The 7,831-nt window shown below is 48.3% G+C and overlaps 1 pseudogene; it reads right to left on the bottom strand.

Annotated features, from left to right (window-relative positions):
• Positions 1–2,190: 2,190 nt before the first annotated feature.
• Positions 2,191–2,658, bottom strand: LOC147718323 (large ribosomal subunit protein uL23 pseudogene; annotated as a pseudogene).
• Positions 2,659–7,831: the final 5,173 nt, after the last annotated feature.

Raw genomic sequence — 7,831 nt, 5'->3', positions numbered from 1 at the left:
CACTGGGAGCAGTCTCCTTCTGTCTCCTGGCCTCCCAGAGGATATACTCAGCGGGTAGCAGGTTCCACTGGCTCCCTGTGCCAGCCTTTCACCTGGTTTCCTCATCTGGGCTGTTCTCTTTGCGCAGAAACCCAGCACTTCACTAACAGGTCCTGGACTCCCTAAGAGGCACAGTCCAGAGTCCTCGGAGCATTCAGGGACTTACTCCTTCTCATTGTGTTAGCCTTCACTACCAGTGTTCCTTAGCAAGAGCAAATCCCAGAGGGAGCTCTTCCTGTGCAAAACCTTTAAAGGAGGGGCGGAGGGTGCTGCCAGGAATGCACCTCTGCCCTACCCTGCAGTGCCACATCACCTCTCTGCTCCTGATCTCTCCTTCCTGCACAGGCCTCTGGGATATTTCAACACGGCACTGTCCAGGGTTCCCATGCCACATGCTCTCTGAAAGGTTTACTTCCCCCCACTTGCTGCCATCACGGCCTGGGGCAGGCTTGGTGCCTGGCATGGGTAAACACTACTTATTAATGTCCTCCAGCTTCACCCCCTCTCTCCCTCCTGGAGAGAAGGCATCTGCCCTGGGGTATGCTTGCAGTTACAGCCAGGCTGGTGATGCTACAGCTTGTGGAGGAAGGTAATTAATTCAGCCTGGCAGGGTTACACAAGGCCTGGGCTCTGATTCTGAGCCAAGTCAGAGGAATATGACATTTTTGGATGACCCATAAGCAGTACATACATGCCTTTGGACAGAGTAGAATGGTTCTTTTCACACAACCTACAGTGTACTTTTGTGCGTGTCCGGAGTTTTGTAGGCCTAAGGGAACTGAAATTACCCTGTGTGGTCTACTTTTCCATAGGAGTGTAATGGAGTGTTCCTACAGGGAAACAGTAAAGCACACTGACTATCCCTTCCCTGTGCACCCCCACATTATAAGGCCTATTCTATTCCACCACCCAATTCTACATAGCCCTTCTTCACCATTTTATCTGTACCCAGCTCCTGGGCTGCGCACAACGGTAATCTCCCCCGCACAGCCCTTACATGGGTGCACATACTGTCCATATGTAACCAGCCCGGTGCCCCATACCCTGGCTGCCTTATCTAACAAGGCGGCCACTGGTGGAAGACACATGCAGTCCACTTTACCATGAGTTTATCGTGGGTGAGTCCCAGGTTATGAGGCTCTTCCACAGTAAAAGATCAAACATAAGTGGTTTAAAGGAAAATATTTAGGCGGCTCAGAACCATCTTCTTACACCCTCTGTCTGTAATAGTGACCTTAGGAAGTCAATAAAGATGACCTATATCTTTTAGGAATAGCTGAGCTTACTGGTGGGACGTACGTATCTTGCTAAGTGGAATAAAATGGTCAGTCTTAGGTAAATTATCACATACAAGTAGTATTGTGGGGGTAATGTTCCAAGCTGGGAAGATCAAGAATGAAATCCATTGATGTTCGGGCCAGGGTTTACAAGGTGCGAGTAAATGTTGCAATGGCACACGAAGCTTGTTTTGGGGGAGGAGAAAGGGCTCTTCTTTGCTCAGGCACAAGTGACAAATGGATTGTACTTCTTCACATCACAATCAATCTCACTAGAATTGTTGTCTAATGAGTTTTTCAGGTGTTCCTGCACCCTGCATGTCCCGCCACTATCAAAAACCAATAAAAGTGCCCCTGGTGCACCTGACTCTGATCGAGGACGAGAGAACAGGCTGTGGCTGGCAGTTTGCAAATAAGAATTCAACTGGAGAAAATGTGCTTTATATGAACACTCTGGGGATGAAAATGAACAGCAGACGGCAGTGCATCGCTAACTGACTTTGGCTTTGTTCTATTCTTTTGATTACCCCTGAATTTATGGACTATCATCAAGTCCTCAAGATGTTCTTCAAGCATTACTAATAAGGGGAAGAAAAGTCAACACAATATGAGCTCTGGAGGCCAGTACTGAATTTGGATGAAGGAGGAAATTCAAGCTCTATTCAGTAAAACCATCAGTGCGGGACTTTCACGATACTCGATCTCTTAGCCATTGGGCTTGCTTCCCTTTTTAATAAATATTTTGTTTACCTTTGTCCATATGTGTGGTATTTCTGTATTTTAGAAGGAGTAGTGATGGGGTTCCTGAATCAAACAAACTTGTTTATTTTTTTCATTTTTAATTCTGAACTGTACTGGCGTCTACAGAGCAGGCTTAGATGATGCCAATGTTGTTGGCTACATCCAGTGTATCGTAGTCTGGAGCTAGACGCACCTATGCCTTCTTCTAGCCGTCGTGCCTGATCAGTGTGTTGACCATTGCAACATCAATATCATAAAGCTTCTTTACAGCCTGTTTGATCTGGTGCCCGTTAGCCTTGATATCAACAGTGAAGACCGGAGTGTTATTATCTTCAATCTTCTTCATGGCGGTCTCCGTGGTAAGAGGGAACTTGATGATTACATAATGGTCAAGTTTGTTCCTACAAGGAACACTCTTCCTCGGATACTCTGGTTGCCTACTTAACCTCAAGGTCCGTGGCCTCCTGAAAGTTTGGGGTGTCCTAATTTTTTTCTTCTAGTGACCGTGTACCTCCCTAATAACAGCCTTTTTAGCTTTGAAAGCCTTGAATTTTGCTTCGGTTTTAACAGGGACAGCTTCCTTCTTGGCCTTCAGTGCCATGTTGGGGGTGAAAGAAGTCCCAAAAGGGGACATGAAAAGGGTACTTTAACATTAAAATGTTGTTCCACATTAAACCACTGAATAATCAAAATATTTCTCTCCTCTGTGAATTGTATAACATGAAATGCAAAATTAATTACTAGATTTATTTGATGCACACAGGGCGCTTTTGATGTTTTGATATTGTGCTGGGTTTCTCACGCCCCTTGTGAGAATCTTGTTCAGGGTACACCCCATTAGCGAGTTATGTCTCACCACTATAGCATTAAGAAATTACTGTAACATGTTATAGAACATGTTTTTTTCCGGTACATACCAACAATTTTTTTTCATTACCCACCCCTGTTGGTTGAATGCAACATGAAGCACCTGTAAAGCAGTGAGGAAAGAAGAAGGGGCAGCCTCCTTTTACAGGGACAGAAGACGGTTCTTAGAAATGGCGATTTCTGTTTGGCTAAGGCTAAGTCACCTGCCAAAGATAACCCCTGCTCACCCCCTTGGTAGCTTGGCACGAGCAGTCAGGCTTATCCCGAAGGCGATGTGTAAACCACTTGTGCACGCACCCACCAGCAACAACATCCAAGGCCCCCCACAAAAGGAACTCCACACAAGGTTATAAATAAAAATAGCATTTGTATTATACCAAACATATTAGAATAGTAATCACAATATGTACACTTTGCCAACTGGCACTGGGCAATATTTACAAGGGATTATGTAAACCGGACAGGGCCACATGGACCACTGTCAGGACCATCACAAAGTGAACCTGGTAAAGGTGAACTAAAACAGACAAGTATCAATAGGTCATAGAAAGTAAAGTCAGTAAACACTGATAATCACTGCACTTGCAACAGTCTGCGCCATGAAATCCATCATACACAGTATCCCATCAGTCTAACTCCAGTAGACCCTCACCACCTAAGTAAAACCTTACACTAGGGGCGGAAATCACACAGGGAAGTACAATCTCCCTAACATACCTAAACAGGTAAAACAACCTCCTATGCATAAGCCATGTCTAAAGGTATCAGAACACAGGATGCGCAAAACATACTACACACAGTACAATTCCTAACACCCAAAAAGCAATAGCACATGAATCATAACAGCACATAAATCACATTAGGGTCCAGGTGGCGCCACTGCGCCAAAACCTAAACGTAGCAGCTGCCCACTACTTGCTGGGTAGCTGAGGACAAGAACAGGGCCTAAACGCTGCAGCTGGCACTAAGTGCTGTGCAGCTGGGGATGGCCAAAGTAGGGGTGAAGGAGTGCGTCCCACTCCCGAGTCCAAGACATGTCCCTAGAAAGCAAAACCTAAACGGTGCAGCTGCCCACTACTTGCTGGGCAGCTGGGAACTCAAAAATGTGACTGGGGCTTTCACTAGCCCTCTGGAAGAAAGACTGCGCAAAATGATAGAGCCCTCCGGCTGTAGCAGAAACATGTCCATTTTGGGGGAGTCCTCTAGGCTCTGAACAAATCGTGCCAACTGGGGGGAGCTGCCCGCTGCCTTCCGGGGCCGCTCAATAAAGCCAAAAGAAACTGCCCCCAAATGAGGAGATTAACGGCGGGGCGGCCAAGTGGGGTCGCCCAAGACACCAACAGAGCCAAACGTCGGAGCAGCCCTCTGGATGTCACCCAGACGGGCTTCCGCCCTAAGCATGGGACCGAGACTGCCCTGCTAGCCGTAATGGAGGAAACCAGAGAGATCTTGGATCGAGGGGGATCGGCGGCAGTCACCCTCCTCGATCTAAGCGCTGCATTTGACACGGTAAACCATAAAATTTTACTGCATCAACTTTTTAGTCTGGGTGTATCAGGCAATGCTCTAACCTGGCTCACATCCTTCTTGAGCGATAGATCTTTTCAAGTCTTTGAGGGAGATACATTCTCTTGCAGCAAACCTCTGGGATGCGGAGTCCCACAGGGCTCAACGTTAAGCCTAACGTTTAACGTTTATATGAGACCACTGGCTGAGATTGTCCGCCCTTATGGTATTAAGATCATTACCTATGCGGACGATACTCAGCTGGTGGTCTCTCTGGCTCAGGGAAGCGACACTCTAGCAAAGACTGACCTTGCAGGTTGTTTAGAGGAAGTAAAGAACTGGATGACTATGTCATGCCTTAAGCTCAATGGAGAAAAAACTGAGCTGATGCTCCTCGGCCGTTCTGCTCCAGGCACAATTGACTCTATATGGCCTTCTTGTCTGGGTCAGCCACCAGCCCCCAAAGACACCATAAAAAGTCTTGGGGTATGGTTGGATAAGTCCCTGACATTTGACAGCCAGGCCACCAAGCTGTCTGCCTCCTGTTTTGGCCTTCTCAGACTCCTTAAAAAGATTCAGCCCCTCCTGCATTTTGAAGCCTAACAAACTGTGATTCAAGGCTTGATTCAATCTCACCTTGATTTTGGCAACGCCCTGTATTTGGGTGCTCCTGATTACACCCTTCAGAAACTCCAGGTAATTGAAAATTGTGCTGCGCGCACACTGCTCCAGCTTTCCCGCAGACTCTCAGCTAAGTCTGGACTGAGGAGCCTTCACTGGCTTCCTGTCAGAGAGAGAATTAACTTTAAATCCCTGTGTATCGCGCAACGAGCCTATTGGAGAACAGGTCCAGTGATTAACAACTCCCTAATCACTCCCTATCATCCGAGTAAACAGTTGCGCTCCTCCAACTCCTTTTTTGTCATAGTCCAGAAAATAAGGAGATCAAGAGCAGGAGGCCGGTTATTTTCCTATAACGTGGCCAAGATGTGGAACTCTCTCCCTCTATATTTGAAGTCCAACCCTAATTTGTCTTCCTTTCGAAAACAATTAAAAACTTTTCTATTCAACTGATAGAATCTCGCTTCCCTCGACTTAGCAGTCTCCTCAGCTAGCACCTTTTTCTTTCTTAGCGCTTGGACGCCTCAGGGCAGCAATTTGCGCTTTACAAAACTCATTTTCATTTCATTTCAGAGCGGGGATGCTAGGGTAGAGGCACCGGCGGGGTGAGCGACCTCGCACCTTCCCCTCCCAGCCGGCTTTCACTCACTGACTTGCTGCAGCGGGGATCTCCACTCTCCGGTGCGGTGGTAGCGGGACTGATACTTCTCAACTGGAGCCCAAAAGGCTCCAGGACTTATTGTGCCCACTCGGGTAGGCGGGGTAGGCTCCCGGCCTCCCCACGTAGCACCAGCTTCATCTCGGCGACGGGCAGCATCTCCAGTCTCCCTCTCCACACGGGAGACGGGAAATGCGGCCCGGCCTTCCCCCAGGCAGGGGGAAAGCAGAAGTGACCCACTGCTGGCACCGCCCACAGTCAGGCAGGTGCGGGCCTGGCTTCTGGTTTTGCCGCGGCGGCGGCACCAATATTTTCTTTCTCGGGGCAATACTCGGGGTAGGCTCCCTCGGTGAAGAAGGTAAGCGGAGAAGCGGGGTGGGCACCCGCTAAGGTGCATATAAACGGGGTGGCACCCTTAAATAAAAATATAAATGTGGGTATAATAGGGGTAGGCACCCGAATTTAAAAATACAAATGTGGGCATAATGCAGGGTAGGCTCGTGCCAGCAAAATATATCAATCAGCAAGGTGGGCACCCGCAAGGCAGGAGTCACGGGGGAATCCCTCTTAAAGGGCCTCAAGAAAGAGGAGCACAGTGCTCCCAGTGGCATTCAGTTAGCATAAAGCCCCCAAGGATAAAGAAATAAAGCCAAAGTCTTTACAAGGTCCTGAAGTAGAAGCCATGCAGAAGGGTCCCAGCAACAATGTCCATCAGCAATCCAGGGGCTGGGCAGGGCCCTGGTAGATTCAAGTACGAACACAAGAACCTTTAACATGAGGTCACAGCCTCTTTTTATACACCAAATCCCTTTGTCTCTAGGGTGCAGGGTGGTGGGAAAACCAGAAGCAGCTGGTTTTGGAACACTCTGTTCTGCTCAGCCCCCCTCCCCATTCACTGGCCAGGCTAGGGAGATCAGTCGCACCACAGGGGGCGGAGCCAGCATTGGGTAGGAAAGGCCCAGCCCTATTCAGGTCCCAGGTGCACCCCTCCCTCACATCAACATGCAGATCTCTCCATTCACCACCGGGGCAGACCCATCCTGACTCATGGAGCCAGGCACACCAGCCAATCACAAGTCAGACAGCCATTTCACATTCACTGCACAGGCAGGCCAACTTCTAGAAGTGGAAGTTCCACACTAGACACCTTAAAGCCGCACACATCATCGCGCAGCATTCATTCTCATGAGTTTGCACATACCAAACTCAACCTTGCACTTCCGACGCATCAGGAATTACCATGGACACACATATCCCCCATGCATTCCTATGGGAGGGCAAGCCAATCTCACATACGCACTCAGAGAGCGCACGCACCTTACACTGCGCCACAGTGCTAAAGTGCGCAAAGACCAGAAATCACTATAACGATGTAACATTAAAAGGCAAAAAGTTCAGGGGTGAACCTGCCAGAAGGGCCAAGTCCAACAACGGTGTGCGGTTCTGAAACAATCCTTTCATATGGGTAGAGACTAAGTGCAAGGAAATGCCTCTAATTTTGTACGGTCACTCCCAGGTTTTTAGTACTGATGCTGCTAGTCTGAGAGTGCACTGAGGCCTGCTAACCAGACCACAGTACCTTGCCCTTACCCTTAAACGGGTATGTCGAGTTGGCTCATACCCAATTGGTTGAGCTAAGTTGACTGCAAGTCCCTAGTGAATGGCACCCAAGGCATGTAAGTTGGAGGGTCAACCCAGGGGCTGCAGCAATAGTTGATAGCATTATCTACCAACTATCCCAAAAATGTACCATGAAAACAGCCAATATAGATAATAGTGAAGCAGCTTTCTTTACTATAATGGCGGCTGACGATTATGCGGTCATTGGCCCACCACAAATTTTATTTCGGGCCTTGTGGAAACCGTGGTGCAACCAGCACTACGCCACAATAATCTGACCGTTCTAGGCGATCAAAATTTACATTTTGACGCCCATACTAGCAATGAAGCTCAATCCCTATGTTAGGAATGAGCCACCCTTCAGCTAGAGATTAAGCCCCGATCGCAGTCCCTCGGTCCGACCACCATCTTGTGGCGTTCTCCATTTCACTAGCTAAACCCCCTCCCACAGCTAAAATCAGCCCAATTACTCTGCACAGAAAAGGGACAAATTGAACGCTGA

The sequence above is a fragment of the Lissotriton vulgaris genome, chromosome 4_1, assembly GCF_964263255.1.
Source record: "Lissotriton vulgaris chromosome 4_1, aLisVul1.2, whole genome shotgun sequence".
NCBI classification, from domain to species: domain Eukaryota; kingdom Metazoa; phylum Chordata; class Amphibia; order Caudata; family Salamandridae; genus Lissotriton; species Lissotriton vulgaris.
Note: the sequence above shows the minus strand (reverse complement) of the source record. Positions and strands in the feature narration are given on the sequence as shown.